Consider the following 19864-nt stretch of genomic DNA (forward strand, 5'->3'; position numbering starts at 1 on the left):
ACTTTTATAGTGTTTTCTATGCAGATTAAATTCATTTCAAAATAAAGAATTCCGAAGAAGAATGATCTGCGCTTGTTCGCAGGTTATGAAATAAAACTCCATACGATTCAGTCTGGGTTGGGCTGGATTGATGAGACACACACAGGCAATCCATCCTCTGGGGAATCTGTAAAAACCCAGAGAGAGCGGAGCACCTGTGCAACATCTTTAAGATTTGTCATCTCATTAACGGTGGACACAAGGTCCTGTGTCATTTGCAAGAGAAGCACATCCTCCCTCCTCATGTTAGAGAAAATGAGATTCTATCTAGTAGGTTGATCCCCATCTGGTTACAACATCATGAATTAATTAATGTTTTGCGATGCTAAAATCATCCTGTTTATTATACAGCTCTTGTCTCTCTTTCCAGGCATGACAGAGAACCTCCACTGAATCTCTGCACATGCTGACAGCTAATTCCCTCCTCTAAATCTTCTGACTATTCTGCAATGTTTGATTTACATTTCTTTTCAGCACTTTAAATGGCATATATTCCAGGCAAGTTCAAAGCCTTTCTTTGCACAAGATCCATCACCCCTGCTAACATGCCTCCCTTTATTCTTCTACAGCCTCCATTTTTCCAGTGCACGTATAATCTACAATATGCAGTACTGTTTTTACAGCACAGTCCAGCTACATGGAAGAGATACGTTAGGTGGATAAATTGCCCCTATTGCCAGCTCCTTCGATTTATCTGAGGCATTTCTACACAAACTGTTAGTCTTTTGTTCCTTCATTTGCTTGCTTATTTCTATATTTTGTTTGAGGGACTTCCTATGCCATGAAATATTGTGTTGATCAATAAGTGCAAATCACCAGCGAAGCTGTTCGCGCATATCTTTAGTAAATACTCCTGCAATGCTGAGTAATACCAGCAAGATCTATGTTGGCTCTGTCCGACATTAAAAAGCCAAATTATTAGAACAAAAGAACACAAGAGACGTTGTAAACAAGAGGTGACGTGTTGGCCCATCTAGTTCATTTATTAGTTAGCAGCTAATCGATCCCTGGATCTCACCCAGCTGTTTCTTGACAGAAGCCTGTAGGTTTCAACAACATGGTGGGGGAGCTTGTTCCGGTGTCTCAGCCCTTTGGAGCAAAGAAATGCCACCTGTTGTCACTGTTAATATAGTTTTCTCTTTGTATGCAAAAATGCCTTAGCTTATATATTTGGTCTTGAACTGACCTAGTACCACCAGCAAATGCTAGCCATGATAATAAAAAAATAAAGCTTTAAACAAAATGACAGGAGGAGGCCACACCCTAATCTCATCCAAAAATGCTGATGTATAAGTGAACAGGTAAAAGTTCATTCCATGCTGGTAGTTAAAGAAAAGAGAAGTAACACTGTATTTCGGGCTGTGGAGACCCAATGAAAAGTGTTACTTTTCAACATGGAATGAACCTTTACCTGTTCCTTTGCAGTCTACGCATGCTGACGCAGCTCCCTACACAAACATCTTTAGAATATGTCACATTTCTGCCTTACTCGTGTGTGTTTCATTTTGCAGCCCTGTGCTCGTGTCACCTTCATCAGAAGGAGGGAGGGGTGAGCTTCTGGCAGCCTTTTCCTCGCTGGCCACTCATCACTCTCCACAGCCAGGCCAGTTCCACCAACCAAGCCTGCTAATTCAAATCACGCCTCTATTGCATCACAAATGAGCAGGTGTGACCAAACCATTGAGTAGTAACAGTGAGGAGAACTAATAATATTTAGCTTCATTGTGGAGAATGAGGATCTGTGAGTGCATGTTTCTGATGCATCCATCCACTCAAACCATTTACCATGTGGCACGTATGGGAGATATGGCACCAATGGGAGAAATCATACCTAGGCATCTAGCAAGAACACCTCTTGTGTAGCTAAAGACTAAGTGACAAAGGTGAGCCTTACCAGCCCTGACAGAGTGGACCAATCATTTGCCTCTGGCCATTCTCTCCTCTTCACTCTGAAAATGGATTTTTCATAATATACATTATGTGCCCCCAAATCAATTACAAGTTGTTACCTAAAATATGCATGCAGTATATACAGTATCATACTGCACACACTGTATACACACACATACTTCTCATAAACGCTTAGGGAAAAAATATATCAAAGCCACCAAATAGCATACATTTGTTCAGAATGGTTTGAAGCCGTGTTCAGAAACAAAATGCAAAAAATACCTAAAAGGCGAGTTCTTCTATAATGTCATTAGCTTCTGAAATACATTATTTTTAAATCAACTCTGCAATGACAGGATTAAATTATTCAGTCAATATTGCACAGCTGGCTTTTGTCTTGAAAACATTTGATGATATGAGAACCTTTTGTGACCCATTTATTTTGATTTGGGAAGACAATTGTATCTCATTTATAAAGTCTGTGGGGGGGCTGGGCTGAACAATCACAACTGATTAAATTCAGTCCCTTACCAATATTATCAAAATATATATCCTCTTGCTGGCAAAACCTCTGCTTCATGAGGCATAATGTGTCAGCATTCCCTCAAGGACATGAAATTCCCTATCCTGCATCCCTGAAAGAAAAGTCTGCCAATCCAAAAGAAAAGAATGAACTTACACAACTCAGCCACTCACAAAATACAGAGAACAAATCTACAGAGAGCAAAGAGGAATCTTAAAAGAGGACTGAATTACTGCAGATATAAAATAACATCATTTGTCATTCATCTGGGGCTCTCTTAAGGAAAATTTTGCTAATTTTGCAGTACCATCTGCAAATATCAAACAATTATTTGAGAGAACCATTTCTTGATCCAGTGCTTTAGGAATTACAAAACACAAAAATAGTCAATAACATCAGGGGGGAACAGCACACTAGACAGCCCTCTCCTCTAGATTCCTCGTTCACCAAGGAACACTTGGTGGGCTGATCATCACCTCCTGCAGTGGAAGAGCTGTGAACTGTGCTTCGGGCGTGGCCTGGGTGGTGCTAGGGCTGGATCTTGAGCTGCTGGACATTGAACCAAGGATGTGGGTGGATCCTGCTCGTCTGGGTGTCCTGGTCTAGGAGAGCAGGAAGAGACTGGGTGACGTGTGGTCTTGCCTGTGTAATGGGCCAGCCAGTCCTGGTATAGCAACATCAGCCAGCTTGTCGGGGGTACATGCACTCTACAGGCCATCTCCTCGTCCTGCCCTGTGGGAACAGATTTTAAAGGCCTCTCGGATCACTCAGATGATATCTTGTACCTCCAGCAACCTTATTTACTGCATCACTTGCAGAAAATGCCCAGCTATTTACATTGGTGAGACAAGAAGGAGACTTGGAGACCATTTCAGGAACATGTCAGGGCTGTGAGGATGAAAGATCTCTCCAAGCCCATGGTTTCCCATTTCACCTGTGATCCATGATCATACTGATCTCTTTTGCAGAAAGACATCGAAACCAAAATTACCTTTAAAATAGGATCAAACCTTCCACCTTCTCTGAACGACAGACTTGTTCCCTTCCAATCCTCTCTATTCATTGGTAGGTTTTGACATCACACCTCTCTTCACCTCTCTCAACCTCACACCACCTGAGTGTCCATACTGATCCTCTCCTACTCCTGCCTCCTCTCCACTTCCAGCTTCATCAACTGCCGGTCTTCCTCTCTCACACACACCTGAAGAAGGCTCATTCTTTCTTTTTTTCTCTTTTCGGCATTGGAAGAAAACTCTACTTGTTCCCATGAAATGAGAAAGACAGCGACAGATTGTATTAATATGGAATGCTTTTAACAGCTTCAGTTGTTAAACGCATGATGCTGCCTATTGCCTACGGGATCGTAGTCCGACGGGATAGAGACAGGGACTCGGGCACTTGTTTACCAAGCACACAGCACTCTTTATTAATCGGACGTGCATCCGGCACAACAACCACAACACTCTACAACACACTGGGGTCAATTCGGGTACATTTTCACTAGCATGGGGTGGTAATTTGGTACATGTATAAAAGAGGTGCAAAACCAGGGAAAATGGGAAATTTAGCTGTCCGGGTGATCTCGCGACTATGTACACCGGTTTCGCCACTGGTCAGCCCGGGTTCGAGCCTCCAGTCGGGATGGGGCCGACCAGATGCGGCAAGGGCGCCCGCCTGAGCCCCCGTTGCGTTACACAAGTGTAAAACAGTGATGGCTTAAGTTAAAGGTTGATTCACGAATACATATCCTCGTCGGCCTTTTTTCCTCACTCCAGACAGGTTTAGGAAATCTGCAGTCGAAAACCGGTTTTCAGAAAACACAATTACGAAGTTATAAAAAAAGTGTCGAAACCTTCACATTCAGCTTTCTCATCAGACCCAGCCCTGTGACTCTAAAGACTAGTTACTGCAGGGATGCACTGCGCAAAGCATCAAACGGCAAAACAGGGCAAATTTTACTCTGAAATTCAGAAAGGTTAAACCAAATTAGAAAGCCAAACAAGTGACTTCCTTTTTATACTGTACAACCCTGCGATTAACAGGCAATCTCTTGTATTTCCTTATAAAGAAAAAACCGTTGTGTTAGGAAAATATCACTTCTGGGACGGCTGTATATTTTCACTTCTGCACGTAAAGACGTTTTGAAACTTAGAAATGGTAAACTACGTTACGTCACGCTATTAAACATTGCATCCTAAGCAAGAAGGAAAACTAATATTTTCGGTACTATCGCCACGTTGAAATAAAACAAATATAAAAGCTAAATTAAAACCTGCCTTGTAAATAAAAATGCCTATGACATAATATAACCACAATGAGACAAGACTCATTCGAAACAGTTGATAGGATTCAATTGCTACTGTGCTGCTGCTTTATAACTGTATGTGCAATCAAAGGCAGATATTAACACAGAAGAGCAGCAGACAATATGATATATTTTATTTTTAAAAATTGATAAATATGTTGAAAGCTGTCGTATGCCGTTGAAATTTAAAACCATTTTGCCAATTTGCGATAGCTGGGGAGGTCACTGAGGCATAACCTTTGCTCTTATGAAACAACAGGGAAAGGATCATTACTACTGTATTAACTTTAGTAGAGGTGTCTGTGTCTGTAATGTAATTTCCAAGACAAAAATGTCCTTGGTTTCTCTGCGTTCCGTAGGCAGCATAATGAACAAAGAATCGATCTTAAATTTACCTTTAATAAAAAAAGTTTTCACACAAACGAGTGCAGATACATTTATTTTAGCTGGTGGATGTTTCTATGTAAAGCGACTTGTAATTGCACCAAATACAGCTGGGTATTGTAGCGAATGCTTGTTCTTGGGGTTTCTGCTCTTGCCGCTCCTGCCCTGATTCGTCCCCCACCTCGAACCCGAGTCTCCAGCGTCGCTCAACAGGAGTCTTACCGGCTGACCTAAAGAAGAGCTTCTTCAGCCCGTCCGACCAACATCCCTGTGAGGCGCAGAGGAGCAGCGGGCGCTACCGTCACCGCACTGCAACCGGCTCGTACAACCTGAGCAATTCGGGTGAAGTACTTTGCTCAAAGGTACAACAGCAGTGTCTTACCAGGGATTTGGACGCACAACTTTCCACATTCTATTTCATTTTTTTATTATTATTATTTTCAAGATATTTGTGTTCAGAGCGTCCAGAAACATTTTTAAATCTTTTATATATTGGACGGACTGATCGAAGGATATATAAACTATAGAAACAAAAATCAATACTATTTTATACACGGACAACAGCATTTTCACAATACTGTAAAACATAATACAGTTACAAGGAATGGTTATAGAAAGGGTGTTATTCTGTACTGCATACTTACTGACAACTGGCCAAAGTTTCTAACTACAGCGTAATTAAGTGGGCTGGCTCCTTTTTGGCACACTCCATGTTTGTGGGTGTTTCCAAAAGATATTTTAAGGACATATCACACATTCTCCTCAATCTGTTGCATTAATACTTGACTCAGACTCGGGAGTACATTAGCTGTACACGATACTGAAAACTGAACAAAGACTGAACCAAAGTACAGTACATGGCAACATGCCCTCCTCCATATGTAATCTGTAAAACTTTTTCGGCATGAATTTGCACACAGACACCACTTGGTGGGCCTGTAGTTTACAGGTAAAGTTCTAACATCTTCCTGGGAACTGTGACTTGAAAGCCACTTTCTGATAATGGGCAAAATAAACTGATGTTCCAAAATTAAAAAAAAGAAACGTACCAACTCAATTTAGTAAACCTTAAATTAAAAAGCCTGAAAGATTTATGTAACGCATTTCTTTCCTTTTATGTTGTTTTCCCACTTAAAAATAAAAGAACAGGTGGCAAATTAGCATGGAGGTAAGAGTTTATGAGTACAGCCCTGCATTTCTAATGCCCTGTTTCCAAGGTTATTTTGCACTTAGAGTTCAGCAGGATGGTCTGGCTGAGGTACTGTACACTGGCATTTACCCCTCACATACACTCCAGTATCCTCTATGAGTTAATGTGTCAATGAGTTCATAACAAATCTGCTTTCCCATGTTCACCAGCTGCAAAAGATAAACAGGTACCACACATTACATTCAGCAATTCAGTTAAATCTGAAACTCTATTACATTTATCCTTATACACCCTTAAATAAAGATAAAAAGAGGCTTTGACAGTAGTAATTGTTCCACTAGTCCCCCCAAAATTAAAACTGGATTTATGCTTCAACCATCGCTCGTGATTCATATTTCTAAATATGAAGTCCTTCAGTGAATTGTATTCTCCACAAATCAGACAATGCACAACAATGCAGTGGCATTTTGCGAACATAATGCAACACTCTTCCCCACTTGCATATGCTTATTAATGTTTAGCCACGATCTGCAGGACCAAGAGTCACAAGATTGATGGGAAGGCCCAAGTGCAATGGCCTGGGCAGGAGTGTCCAGTCGCTTTAGAGGTCCACCAGCTGTGACTGAGGGCAACCTGACTGCACAGCGCTACTCTGATCAAAGCATTGATCCGGTCCTGGGGCCCCACTCTCCGCCCTGCCTGTGAGCTCGTCCTGATGCGACATCATGCCCATTCCAGCAGGACAGCACACGTCCCACTGCTGCTCGAGTAACAAAGAATTTCTTGTGAAATGAGAGTCACAGTTGTGCCAAGGATGCCCTACTCACCAGACTTGAGCCTCATCAAACATCTGTGGGATGAGCTGTGATGTCTGTTGCTCGGAAACAAACGCATCACCATATATTTTTTATAAATGTTTTCTTTCAAATTTTTCCTACAATGTGCCAATAGTGTTAAGGTGTTGCTCCCTTGACAAGAGGGCATAATGGATCCTTTCTTGATGCTTCTTTTTTCATTTTTACCAAGTTTAAGATTCAACAGGCTAAAAAAATCACCTGTGCCCAATCACTCTTCTCACTAATGACTTGGATCAGTGTTTATGCAGCATTTTAACCCTTGTGATTATATCACAGTCAATCATGAAGGAGCAGCTCAGCAAATTTATTTTCCTTAAAAGATACATGCATTGTGGCAGTAGCCATAAAATTAAAAAAAAAAACTTTTGGCACTTGAAATTATTGTCTAATTGGTGGATTTAATTACAGTGTATCTTCCAACAATACCTGGCCAGGTATCAGTAAGATGTTTTAGTTAATTAAAAAGGTAATGTGGTTATCCTATTGGCACCTGATGTGTATTAGTTATTATTGAGCCCAGGTAAGAACAGAAGCAGCCTGTTCTTTTATTTTTAAACTAAAAAGAAGGCTGGATTGTGAGAGAGGAGGAAAGAGGAAGAGAGCAGGAAGGAGGTCAGAGATCAAAGCCCAAGAGTCAAAAGAGCCAAAGAAGACAAGCTAGTTCCTTTTGTCTTATAATAAAGATTTTTTTTCTCTTCTGGTACAAAAGTATAATGTCTACACTGAGGGAACCTTTTTCCTACAGTATGTATTAAATTGGTTGCTCACCGTGTGCAAAATGTATCCAAATCTCTAAGCATAAAGTTGACCTTATTATTTTTGAAGGACAAGGGAGCACTAGTATAAGAGTACAGGTCAACAAGATGAATAGGTTGGGTGATATCAGATAATCAGTGGAGCGTAGCAGTTGAAGCATTCAGAACTACACTCCGGAATACAGTTTTTTTAAACTTAAAAAGACTCATTAAAACTAATAGCTTGGTGATGTTCTCCTTTGGAATCTGGGGGGAAATTTAATTCCATAAATAATAATTCAGCTATGAAAACTCATGCAAATATTTGTCTATTACACAATACTGTACATGTTTTTTACATTACTATTTCATTGGCTTTACATCCCATCCTTCCAGGCATTTCAAGACACACTTACCATCTAAGCAAACCTTTCTAAATGCAACATACCTGACCAATATCTGTACTGCCACTTCCCCTGTAGAAATGAATCTACAGTACGTGGTTGGAGATTAGTGAGAGAATTCAAACCTACAGGCAGATTGACTGCTGTGCTAACTTTAATGACGCCACCTTCTTAGTGCATCATCATTTCATGTGTCTGTTGGTGAATTACTAAATGAGAGCTACTTACTTGTCTGATCAGGAGATGACTCATGACTGTGTGCATCAGCTGTAGACAGTAGGATTCCTGATGATAACTGGTTAATGTGAATTTTAGTAATGGTGATATTGTGTGTCTGTGGTTAAAAACCCTTTAACAGGAGCTGCTAGAAGCTGGTAATCTGGTCTAATTAAGACACTTAAAGGCTAATTTAGCCAATAAGGACTCATTTGAAAAGAAAACTCACAGACACAGCAGTTCTCCGGGATTAGACACCCCTACCAAACAGGCTTCATCCTAGGACTAGGACAAAAAATATCTCAGTGCAGTGCAAATGTTAATAGGGAATCAGCTGCTGTTTATATACAGTATGTTAATTACAATCATCTGTAATATTGAGTGTCTTAACCATTATTGAAAGTTTGCACAGTTTAACATGTCTGTGTATTCACTGTGGCAGTGTAAAAAACACTGCAGCCCCAGAATTACACATATCATCCTCACAGTTCTGTGATATTCCAGCTCTTTGCACAGCTGGTGTGATTCTTTATCAGACATCCACATTGCGATCGAACGAGTGTGAACGGGTCTTCAAGGCAGTGGGGCCGAACTCTAGTCTTTTGGGTTTCTTTTTTACCTCTGCTCTTAATAATCTTAACAAGCCGAACATTAGTTTAACCTGACTTCTTTAACACTTTTAATTGAAAAAACAAAAACAAAAACTGCTGGACCTTAGTCCTCCACTGTTTCCACATAATGCTGCTTCCACATAGAGAGTTTAGATTTTTCCTCTGAACACAATTATGAAGCTGAACTGATTTGGTGAACAAATTTTGCAATTCGTGATTTAAGGCATTTTATGGTCGCATCAAAGTTTTCAACTTTGTTGCTTTGTTGTTGTACTGCTGACAGAAAACATGTTCCACTTTCCTCAGACTTGACACTAGTTACCCAAAGCCCATGAGTTTTGAGACAGAAGACATGAGGATTTCATATATACTGTGTAATATATACATATCTGAAGGTACTTTTAGTCATCTCCTATGATTGTGTAAGAATATGCCTATCGTGTGACTGCCAAAGGGTTTTACTGGCAGAAGAGAGGGATTAGACTTCAAAGCTTTGTTTGAGAAGTCAGCTTATGAAAGGGGTATTAATAGACTGCAGGATAAGGTTTAACAACACTGATCTGGAGGCTCTACAGTGGGGTGGATTGGAAAGCAGTGAGGGGCTGTGATGAGCAGAAGGCCACAATCAGCGGTGCATCATCTTGATCCGAGTGGGGAAAAAAAGGTCCGGTAACTTTTTTCACTCAAATCATTGAAGTTAGATGCTTTTTCCTCCCCTTTGCATTGGCCTCTTAAATACAGTCTAATAGATTGGAAGCGTGGCAGAATCAATGATGTTAGATTGCATTTGCTCTGAGCACATCATGCTGGAACGTTTTTATATCAGCAATTTTAAATTACTCAGTAAAAAGCAGCAAATGACCAGAGTACTTTGTTCCTGTAATCTCAAAATTTTAGAAATGTATTCTGATGCATACTGCATAGTACATCTCTGATATGTTTATTGAAGCACTTTAGACAGAGATATGATACAAAATCAATGTGGACCAAAAATGAATCAAAAAGTCATCATACGTTTACAGTCTGATATGACCTGACCAGCACAATTGGGACATCATTGACTCATAGACGTCATTAGCTTTTGGACAAACCACTGTGGAATATCATGCTACTCATCCTCTCCAGATGTTTCCAGCTCTGTAAACTTTGGGAAGACGCTTTTGTTATTGGCTTTGGTGAGCTGGTCAAGCAAGTGTTCTGTTGGATTGACGTTTGGAGAAAACAAAACTCCAATCCACCAGAATTGGAAGACCTTGAAATTGCTTGCCAGAAAGTCTATGTGTATTCTGGCACTGTGATGCAGGAAAAACAGCACATCTGGATTGACTTACAGATGTGATGAGTGCAGTTCTCTCTGCCCCTGCCGTTGTAGGAACCCAGCCACTTGTGGCCTCTGAGCATGTGCAGTATAGCACCACTCCATATTCAGCAGATAACTCCACCACGCCTATAGACCATGTCCTCTGTGCTACAGAGTTTCACCTCGTCTAGCTTTCAGAAGGTGGTGACATCACTTCTCGAGATCACTTAGCACAGTGATACTCCTCTTTGGGGAAATACCATGGAATGGCTAGACTTTAATAAACTCTGTTTTATATAATTATAAAATGCAAGTCAGAACTTGTGTTTAACATCTCATCTGAATATATAAACTATTTACTATATATTATTTACTATTTACTATAAACTAAACTATTTGCTATGGTTCCCCTAGTTTTCTCTGTTCAAGGCTGGAAGGCTATGAAAGATATTCCTTTGAGATCTGGAATATATGTACCTGGTTGTTCTCCTATGACCTAATTCTGAGGTGTTGTTTTTTTGTGTGGTGAACAAAATTGCACACAATTTAATAAATGTACAATTTAAACAAAATCATTTGATTTAACACTCTTGACGCTATAACCTAGCTCTCTTTTTATTGCTTCCCCAATTGTCTAGAATATAAAATTGTCTACTTTAACTCATAAATCATTTTCATAGATAGATTCTACAAGCTAAGTGTTTTCCATATTATACTTATGGATAGATTTTTTGCTATTTACATGTCATACTCTGTATTTGTTTTGCAATCTGTCATGATTTTTCCCATTCGTCGCAGAATTTTTTTCAAAATCATTCAAAATTTGTTTCTACTTCAATGCCTTCTATTCCTCAGATTTTGGTATCATCTGAAAATCTGACTACATTTCAGTATTGGTGATTTTTTAAAAAAGTGTAAGCAATTACTTTTTAAAAACAACTTGAAGCTTAAGGATTTTTTAAAAACTCATCACTTACTATAATCTATGTAATTTGTGTATAGTTACATTAAAAGTTATATAATATAAAAGTTATATTACATCTTAACAGCAATTTATATAAAGATTTATTAATTCAAAAAACAATCCCTTACACAAGTAACTGTAATGGATTCTTTTAGAAATATAACTTTCCCCAATACTGTTTACCAACTAAACAAGAATCTACTGTATATCATTGACATAAATTTTAAAGAGCAGTGGCCCTAATACAAATCCCTGAGGTACTCCAAAAATTATATGATCTCAATCTCAGTATTTACTCCTCCTGTTTTATGTTAATTAAACCAGTTAGTAATCCAAGTACAGCACATGCATCTGTTTGAATGCCTACTGCCTGCAATTTGAGAAGAAATATTTGTTTTGAGAAATGCTCTCACAATACTTCTAAAAACCTAATTACAAGTTTATTTAATCCATATCATGTACTTTGCCTCCCTTACTGTTGTCTCTTGTCTAAAGCCCTCAAAAACATTATTTAAGCAAGACATACTATTTCTAAATCCTTGTTGACTATTCCCTAGAATCTTATAACCATACACAATCTACTTCTCTAGTTTTAATGATCATTTCCACAACCTCACATTTAATATTATACAGTATTTCTGCTAAGTAGTGATTTTACTCACTGAGTAATACAGAGACAGAAAAAAAGAAAACACAATTTCAAAACATGAGGGATCCACTAAGAGGCAGTATAATGTTACTACTTTTTTCTCCCCTTTCCTCCTTAAAAGAACCGTTCTTGTTTTACAGGAAACAAATAGAGAAGGACAGCACAAAAAGCCAGCTATGCAGAAATACATAAAGGAGTATCAACAATCAAATTTCAATGGACGATTATGAAGATGAAGAGCACCATTATTTTTTCTCTCCTGTTGTGTTTATCTTATTTTATTTGCCCATTTTTTTATTGGCTGTTTCATAGACCTCAGTACAGTACATAATCCTTGAAATGGGCAGGAATATTCTGAACATTGCAGAATGGAAAGAGAGTCAAATCTAGTCATGCCAGGCAGTGAACAGACATGCAAACCAGTACCAGTCTAAGACTGGTCAGTCTATGTGTACAGTGTGTCCTGCTTTTTAACCAGTCCATCAGACAAAGCTAAGTCACGTTTTGTACCCTAGGTAATTAAAAAGTGCTTAACAATGTCTCAGGTGTCAGAACATGAACATGCATAGGTGATGCCAGGAGCTCTTGGCACAGATAAACTTCCAGGCAGCAAAAACCAGCTGTGTTTATCATGGCATTGTGCTTTCCTGCTTGAAAGCTCCCACCCGCAGATACAGCAGAAGCAAAGCTGGTGGGTGGGAGCAATCTCTCTGTTCTCAAAGTCAAGATGACATCGTATCTGCTAACATCTGTCAGGGTGGTTGCACCAGACATCCAAAACGGAACAGTGCAGAGATCAGGGTTCCTTAGGATGTGACTGTCTGATGTCCCAATGTATAGTTCATGCAGAGGTCTGCAGTTGTCCCTGTGGGAAAACCAAACTCATCCACAGTACCAGGCTGTATCTGTGTGAGATAACAGGGGCTATGTCCAGTTCATTAACAGATTTCCTATTTTCCAGAAGCCCTTTTCATTGTAATAGGTGAGGCACTCAGGCACAGCCAGGGTGATGAAAGGAATCCAACACTACTTCCCTCCAGGTGCATAGTGAGCTCTGTGTCTGGGGCTCGGGCAGTGCCGGTCACATTAATCGCCGAGGTACCAGTGGCAATCAGGAGGAGAAGCAGGACATTCCTGTCTCTACCTTGGTAACTTACACAGATGGGTGGTGGTCAGGTAAACCTCCTCTGTGCTGAAAGGTCTGGAGACTGGAGAGATTGACAGCTTATATCCCACAGTTAGATGAAGAACAACAACCACCACTCTCTCCCCTGAAAGTCCATGCCTTGGAGAAGGGCTGCAGCCTTCTATCTGCTTTGAGAAACGTACTGTAATATTTGCTACCAAGGTGATGTTCAGTGATCAATTTGTTTTTAGTTGTCGAACCTTGGACTGGAAATTGTCCTTTTTGGCTTGGAGATCCGCCATCACTCTGTTCTCATCACCAGACATTATGTTAAGCATGGTCATGTGGAATCCCAGGCCAGCCACATACTAAAATGATACAGAAAGACTGGCAGAGTAACACTCTGTGACTGTTCCTCTCTGGTTACATAAAGACTTGCAGAATGGAAACCACGTGTATTTGTGGGAGTGGGCGTAGAGACAAAAGTTCAGGGGGGCTAGGACTTGAGCAACATCATGAAACCTCCCTCTCCTTATTTCTCTATCCTGCCTCTCTTTCCACATATTCAGTCTGATTAGAGCCATTCCTGCACAACTCCACTAAGAATATCTAACATTCGCCACTGGGGTGCAGCATGACATTTCTACAGGGCTACAGAAGGAAGACTTATTGGACTGTAACTGTTGGCTCGGTTTTATCATCATTTTTATGGACTGGTTCTATATTCCAGTCAATGGATATTGCCCTTATGTTGAGTGACTGTTGAAAGAGTTTTGTTAATGGTCTATAGATCACATCTCTTGGTTCTTTAAGTACAATCGGTAGAGCACTGCCAGGCCCTGGAGATTTATCTCTGCTAACCCGAGTGACCATATGCCTCAGCGTGACAACATGAGAAGGGATGGGATTTTAAAAGTGCAGTTAAAATCCTAGTCAATTCAGCATGACGTCTTTGCCGAGATGAAAATTAGTGCTAAATGCCAACGTGCAGGAAATGTATAATACTGAACAGCTGTTCACTATCAAACCTTATCCAATTACCCCACCTAACCCAATCCGTTCAAACAAATCAGTAATATTGATAAGCTAAGTGATTTATTTTCCACTGCTGGAACATTGGGAATTTGTTCGCATTTCAGGAGAATAATTAAAGGCGTGAAAAACAAGGGTGGCATGGTAGTGGATCCCATTGACAGTATCACTGTTGCGCTGGGGCCCAAGGTTAAATTCCTAGAGTGCTATCTGCTTGGAGTTTGCATGTTCTTCCCGTGGTTACATGGGTTTACTCTGGCTGCTCCAGTTTCCTCCCACAGTCCGAAGACATGCTGGTAGGTTAGTTTGCTTCTGTAAAAGTGGCCTGGTGTGTGTGTGTGTGTCTGGCATCCTATCCATGGTGTATCCTGCCTCACATCCAATTCCTCCCGGGATAGGCTTTGGACCACCGTGACTCTGAACTGGATAAGCGGGTGTCAAAAGTAATGTGATTATGATTATGAGAAAAAATAATGAATGGAAATTAACATTTATTTGAACAATTTTAAAATCTTGTCCTATCTCAGAGTGTCAGAGTGATCCTGGCATCAGGTGGTACAATACTATTTAATATAAACCTTTGTCTTTCCTCAGCCTGAGGACTGTTTGGGATTGTTTCCTTTGTGAGGAACCTGAGTGCTCTTTTAGTCATCAGCCATCTACCTTTAATCATCTGGAAATATCCAGCCTTTATCTTTCGCATACATTGTAATTTACTGATCCTTTGCACCATTACAATACTCATTTCTGTCTCTGTCTCACCATTCTAACATCCTTTATACTTGTGCTTGCAGGTCATTAGAATCCTTTTCTTTAACCAAATGCTTTTCTTTTTAAATATAAAGAGAGCACTGAAAAAAGTGTTTTCATTCTCCCTGTATTTTTCTTAACCGTTTTATTAAACCACTGCTTTCCAGCCTTTGATTTACTCACTCTTGGGATAAATCTGTTCTGTGCTTCAGGCAGAATATCTTTAAACTGTTTCCATTCATTCTCCTCTGATTCTATATCTATCCTGTCCCATTCTGCTTATCTTAAGCACTGCAACATTCCTCCATAATCTGCTTTTCTGAATTTCTAAACGTTCATTTTGCCCAACCTGCAGTCTCTATATATAAATCACAATACATTTTCATATCGTAGGTTACAGTTTCACAAAGGTTCCTGTTTTTCTTATTCTGTCTACATTGCTGGAAACCACGAGATCTATATGGACCCAGTAGTAGGCTCACTGTTCCGACAAGGAAGCAATTGTCAGCCACGTGCATCAATTTGACTTCAATTTGGCTGCTGACATCCCTGGTATTTTTTCCCACTCTATGTGAAGTGAGTTAAGGTCTCTCCTGATGACCACCTCTTTTTATATACAAACTCCCCTGATTTCATAACAGAACACTACACTACAATCAATATAGGAATAGAAAGCCTTCAGAGTGATCCAGTAGAATGAAATATCCCATAGCCCAGAACCAGTCACTCCTGATAACAGCAGATGAGAAATGTCTCATGCACTTAAGGTACGTTATGCAGATGATGTCAGGACCTGCTTGCCACTAGGCTGCTAGACAACAGATCTCAGAATGCAGCCCATCAACACATTTTGATCAGTCAAGTGCATGAAGCAAATCTGAGAGCCCTTTAACCATTCCACTGCTCTACTGGCATTCTGATCCGATCATAGCAGGGCTCCCTGATATACTGTAGCCAACCTTAGAGAAGCACAGCCAAGAGTCAGGCTGCAATCACAATCACAGCAGTCTGCTGCATGTGTGAGCTGCCTTATTTACCCATCCTCCTCTCTCCCCAGGGGATTGGGTTCGGACAGTGGCAGGCAGTGTCTCAGTGGGTGACACAAGTTAAACCATGACTGAATCCCGCTGCAGGTTTGGTTTCCATTTCTTAATTTATTGTGTTTTATGAGGGGTAAATGCAGCTGCGCTGTTGCTCGGTCTTCTAATGAAGGCGTCCAGGCAGCATTATTTTGTTTTCCTGTCACTGCCTTCCTGTGCTATTCTTTAATCTGTCTTGTGATTAAACCACAGGGAGGTCACAGCCATCTGCTGCACTGGTTAACACGGCATCTGCAGCATTTCACTGGTCACATGCGATGCTCTCAGATGTGTCAAAATTCGTTTCCAAGATGACTGATCTAGGATGTGAGGCGGTGGGGCGGAAGGTTAGCGGGCTCCTTCAATATGTTGTGGGGGCTGGCTATAACTCAAAACGTGTGCCGAGTGTTACATTATGCCAAACAAATTTTTGTTAGCATAAGATACTGTAGGTTACAAATGAGAGGAAGCCATTTGGCCCGTCTAGCCTGATTGGTAGCTAGCACTTACAGTAATTGATCCAAGGATCTCATCCAGCCATTTCTTGAAAGAAGCCAGAATATTCTTTCTCCTGCCTTTCAGCCCATCTAGCTCATTTGGTTACAAGTGTGAAAAACATCCGTGCATGTACTGCAGCCAATTCATGAAAGAAGCCAGGTTATCATTACAGATAACTTGTTCCATACCCTCACAACCCTATGTGAAAAAAAGGGCACCCTGTCTTGACTAGGGGATCTCATCCAGATGTTTTTTTGAAAGACACCAGGGTATCACCTTCAACATCATGGCTGGGGAACTTGTTCTATACTCTCCAAACCCAATGAGTAAAGAGGTATCTCCTGTTCTCGGTTTTAAACGCGCTTCACCATTCTCTCTCTGATTTTTGAGACACAACAAAACACATCCCACAATTAGGAGTAAGCATGCCCCATCCCACACAAAACTTCCTCGTACATCTTCCACTCCCTCCCAAGTAACTACCTAAATACCCCTAAAATAGGTCAAGTGGCTCCAGTGAAACACTTCTGCAACAAGGATGATTGTGTAAGCCCCCTTCACTCTCCCCCAGTGGCACCGCTGATCCCAGCAGTGGAGCTCCACACACATCATCAAGGCAGGCCGGTGACGAGCCACTGATGCCAGCAGAAAGAGTCCTGAAGCAGACAGGACCAGGAGACTGCAGTCATCTCTCCACAGGAGCAGCAGGTGCGAACAGAAAACCTTTGTGTATCTCACTATACAAGTATCTCCACCTGGCTCTCAAGACGCTGGCTTGTAGTGAGAAAGCAAGTCTGGGGAATAAAGGAGTGCTGCAGAAGGTAAAATCACTAACACCTTTATAATGAGGACGCGTCTATGAACTAAATGCTTCAACATTCAGTCACTTTTCTTTTGCAATATACTTTGTACTATACTTTTGGACTTTAACTTTTAACTATTCATAAACATTTAGAAATGTGGAAGCATTCCAAATTTCTTTTCTTTAATTCTACAGGTTGCTCTGTGAGAATTCTGTTGCTACCCTTCCCATGCCAAAGTATACTTCTAAGTTCTACGAAGGACCCATAAGATGGGTTACACAGCCCGTAGAGAGAGTGCTGAAGCAGGCTGGACACTGAGAGGCCCAGATTGCAGTCACCTCCCTACAAGAGCTACAGGTGTGAACAGGATATCTCTGGGTTTCTCCAAATATCTCCAGCTGATTCTCCAGACACTGGCTACAAAGACTCTTTGCCAGGGACATGCTGGTCTTTGTGTAAGAAGCTGTGCCTTGCATCACTGTAACACTGATGCAACCCAGCTTGCACAGAATTCCAGGGAAGCTGAGCCCCTGTGGTCAACAGGCCATATGAATAATATCATGGCAGGCTGCTTCACTCAGCAGGCATTTGTGAGACAGGTTGGAGCAGAGTTGTGACTGTATTGGCATTGTTCCCCCAATGAACAATTATGAATCACAAAGGCCCCAATGTGGTTATTGAGTTATATGAAGACACTGCAGTGAAAGGTGAGGTTTAACCAATTTAACCTGATTGAGAGACAGATATGCTAAACCGAGTCTAAATCACAAGTGGAGAAGTATCTTCTGACTGTCTGTCAGGGGCACAGTCACAGGCCAATACTATAGCACCTAAACATTCAGCATTTGAACAGCTTGTTTCCACTGAAGATAGGCACCAGCAACACGGTTGTCATATGGGCATGTCCTTCTGAATGATGAGACCATGACTAGTGCCTGCATCCATACATTTTCATACATAAGATTTTTTCATTTTGATTAACTATCTAATTTGTTATTTAATTACATGATCTCACAGTAACAGTCATCTGCTTACATCAGGAAATGTATTAAATAACCTAATAAATAAATTAACCTCCGATATGTATTCAGAAATAAGTGTTTTTTTAAGACGCAGGGTATGAATCCATGTACCAGTATGTACATACTCTGTATATGCATCTTAACTGAGTTCTTTGCTTTGTCACAGTGGATAACGAAATAAAATTCCATATTACCATTCAAGTGTTTGATAACATAACCAAGTGAATTATTTGTAATATAACTATTTTTACAGAATCATGTTCTTAACCTTTTTACTATTTTTGTTTTGGCTGACGCAGTGTCTCAGGATCACTGTCTTCTGTGGCAAATTCAGGGTGACAAATGTCATTGTCTGCAGTTTTAAATTAACTGAACGTCTTCGTTTGCAAAAGATAATCCAACAGCATCTATCTAAGTGTACAGTCATATTTACATAACTTAACTGATCATCTCTTATTTTTTTAAAGGTATTTTTACGACTTTAATTAATGCTCCGAACGAGCCAGAATATTTGCACAGCTATAGAAACTTTAGAAGTGTGAAAACTAAAAGTGCTTTTCCAAAAAGTGGCTAGCACTTCACTGTCTGTCAGTGTGTGCAGTGTTGTTGGAAATGTACTTCTCTTGATTCTGAATAATCATTTTTGTACATGCACTGTAGCATGCATTCCAATAATTTTATCCATAAGTGTTTTGACGGTGGAAAATTTAACCTCTGCTGACAGCCTTTTTTAACTAGCAATTACTGAAAATCTACATATCATCTGTTCCTTGCCTGTGACAGTAGCTTCATCCTCATTACCACACTTAGAAAAATAAACACACTCTATTATTTAACAAGCGACAAGGAAAATATTATGATTCTGAGAGGCTGTTATTGTTTTTAATTAAACTATTGAAACAAACACAATGAAAGGAGGCAACCTTTTTCATGCTTTTTCAATGAATAAGGAACGTATTTGTCTGATCTGTGCTTTGGGATATCATTTGGCACTTTCACCACACTTATATGATTTTAATGGGTTTTAATTTTCTAGCTTAACACATGATTGTAGGTGCTACATTTCTTAAAGCAAGTGAGAGCAGGCAGAGGTGTCGCTGAAAGGTCAGAATGTCTCAGAAGGAGATATTACACCATGAGACATTTTTTGGGGGGTTCTGTCTGTCTCGTCTGCACGATTATTTGCATTATTCAGGTACTAAACAGAGACTCGTGACACACATTAATGTACTTTTTGTTTAAAGCTTGTTATTCCTCTATGTAAGGAACAAAAGAGACATAAAATCCATGGTGAGGCATAAAATCATTGCTTTTACATCCCTTCTGCTCTCAGGGGACTAGTGTCAGCCAGCCTAGGGATGAGATACCATGGCATTAAAGCCCCAGGAGAAGAAAATAATTTTTCATCTTTGACAGAAATGGAAAAATGCAACGCTCTGCTTCACTACCTACTCAGTGGTATTTGTTACTTCCTTGATTAGCAGTGTGCTGTGTTTTAAAAATAAATCTGAATGAAATTTATATTTTC

The 19864-nt window shown here is 40.2% G+C and overlaps 1 long non-coding RNA gene across 1 annotated transcript; it reads right to left on the reverse strand.

Moving 5' to 3' along the window:
* Positions 1-996: 996 nt before the first annotated feature.
* On the reverse strand, positions 997-1647 carry LOC138239371 (uncharacterized). Its single transcript, XR_011189828.1, has 2 exons — positions 1529-1647; positions 997-1128 (listed from the first exon to the last, which is right to left on the reverse strand). It is a non-coding gene; the product is annotated as an uncharacterized lncRNA (long non-coding RNA).
* Between the last annotated feature and the right edge of the window lie 18217 nt (positions 1648-19864).

Source organism: Lepisosteus oculatus, chromosome 6, assembly GCF_040954835.1.
Source record: "Lepisosteus oculatus isolate fLepOcu1 chromosome 6, fLepOcu1.hap2, whole genome shotgun sequence".
In the NCBI taxonomy this organism is placed as follows: Eukaryota; Metazoa; Chordata; class Actinopteri; order Semionotiformes; family Lepisosteidae; genus Lepisosteus; species Lepisosteus oculatus.